We start from the raw sequence: 2,461 nt of genomic DNA on the forward strand, positions 1-2,461 counted from the left end.
CATCCGATTTGTTATTATTGTTCTTCACAGACGTAATATGCACTCCGTAACAACGATATTCGGGGAATATATCAAATACAGCTCAGAAATACCTTTGCCAAATTTTATCGAGCATGTTTCATATTTGGATATAACTCATACATATATCTTTGCTCGATTTCAATTTTTTGTGCACCAAATGGTTAATATAAGCTCGAATTAAATGGATTATAGCACATAAAACAATATAATGAGCTGTCACTGGAATAATTTTAACAGACAGGTGGTTTAGAAATAAAAGTCTGAAGTTGGTTGCAGTTTTTTCATCCCATATTGTATATATCTTCATTGAAGGTCGGTACTAAAAAATACAAAAGTGTCGATCACCGGCCGGACACGGTTCAAAATACCGCAGAACAACATTCGGGCAGCGTGTGAAGGTTTCATTGGCCGTTTGAAGACCATAATATAAGTGAGCAACAAATCTAAACTTATTCTTAAATTGTATGCTATTTCCGACTTTTTTTGCTTTCATTCAATAAAATAAAAAAAAAATAATGTAAAAACTATGGCGTTTGACTTTGTTGCAGTTTTTTTTATCTCACAAAAATATTTTTGTTATACCATTTTTTTTTCATTTTCATATAGCAAATTATCATCTAGAGAAAGCGGCACCTATTACAAACTCTAAATACCACGTTTTAGATAATTCTGTTGTATAACACGTCCGAGTAAAATTTTATCAATCTACTTTATTTCGTTCGGAAGCTAGAGAGATTTCCACAGACGGGCATAGCTAAATCGACTTAGAATTGTATGCTGATCAAGAATATATAATTTGTGGGGTATGAAATGATAAACTTAACAAACCCTCCATACTATGGTGGAGGGTGGTGGTAAAATGGGTCTGACGTCATAAATGGGGCCATATTCGAGAGAACAATAATTTTGGGGCTTGACTCAAAAAATTGGCTTATATATTCTATGTATAAACTTGGGCTACCTGTTAAAATAACTATCTTAATTCGTTAGGAAGATGATGTGGTTACTATAAACTGCCGATTAAATTATTTTTTTTTTTTTTAATTTTCAAAACAAATTAGATCTCGACCAATTTCATGAAAAATATTTCAACACGACAACACTGTATTTGTCCATAAATTTACTATGTAAACTCTTGCGTTTCTGAACTTGCATTTTTTTACTTTTTTTTTTTGTTTTCAAATGCATTTGAATTTTATTGAAAGCACAAAGAGGCAGAACCCAAAAATGTTCTGATTACAATGTCGTCTGTCGATTGCAACAAACTTAACATTTTGCAGCCATTACAAAGAAATGTTTTTTAATATAACATTGTAAAAATATTTTATGACCTTTGTTGAACATATTACAACAAAATTGTTTTTAATATTAATGTCATTGGCAGGCAGGCAGGCAGGCTGGCAGGCAGGCAGGCTGGCAAGCAAGCAACAATATAACATACAAAAGGTCATTCAAGAGAAAACTCAGGGGAGTGTTTAAAATTTGTTGCCATGGCCATTATTATTATGTGTACATATTTATTTATATATTTGTATTGGAGTTGTTACAATTGTTGCTGGAACACATTTCTATATTGTCTACTTGAAAATGCAAGTTAAAATGTTTAATTGATAGTTGTTTTTGTTTTGCATAATTGGTCAATGTAGATTTATGTTGGACTTTAATTGAAAGTCCTTAAAATTTATTATGTTTTAACATTGTATGGAATAAAAGAACTTGAGCAGTTGTTAACTTTGTCATTAAATGCAAAGGAATGGGTAAGTGACTAGAATAGAGGTAGAAATTTATATTTAAACTCTTAATACGTATGTTGCAATATTTAGATCCCCAAGATCTAAACGGAAGTTTGGCAAATTTTGCTAAATGTTGTAAAATCTTTAATAATATAAATTTCTAATTTAAATGTATTTAGAAAATCTCAGTCATGTTTTTCTCAAAACGTGAAAAAAGTATAGAAGAACGCTACACAGAAGATTGTAGTTATATCTTTGGGTCCTCATGAGGAGTGATCAAAGCACATATTTTTTAAAAACCACTAAGGAAAGTCAAAAGTCGGGTGAGGCCGACTATTTGATACCCTACACCACTATGCATATTTAGTAAAGCTCCCATAACAAAAGAACTTATTCGAAGTAGATCATGCCAACTATCAACATTTGGCTTTAGAGCAGTTATAGTTTGGTGGAGGAGGAGGGAACTAATATATAGGAGGCATATCCATTTCTGAATCGATTTTCACAAAATTTACAGGAGACATTTTATTCTTTTATACCAAATAACATTGCTATATAGTGCAGGTTATCACTTCGAGAAGTCGAGTTCCACAAAATGGAAACGTACGAAATTCACTCTATTTGGGCCAATATTATCCATTATTTGTACAATAAACCTGAAATCAGATTAATTATATATATGCGAGCTATATCCAAATGTTAGCCGT

Source organism: Musca domestica, unplaced genomic scaffold, assembly GCF_030504385.1.
Source record: "Musca domestica strain aabys unplaced genomic scaffold, Musca_domestica.polishedcontigs.V.1.1 49, whole genome shotgun sequence".
NCBI lineage: Eukaryota > Metazoa > Arthropoda > Insecta > Diptera > Muscidae > Musca > Musca domestica.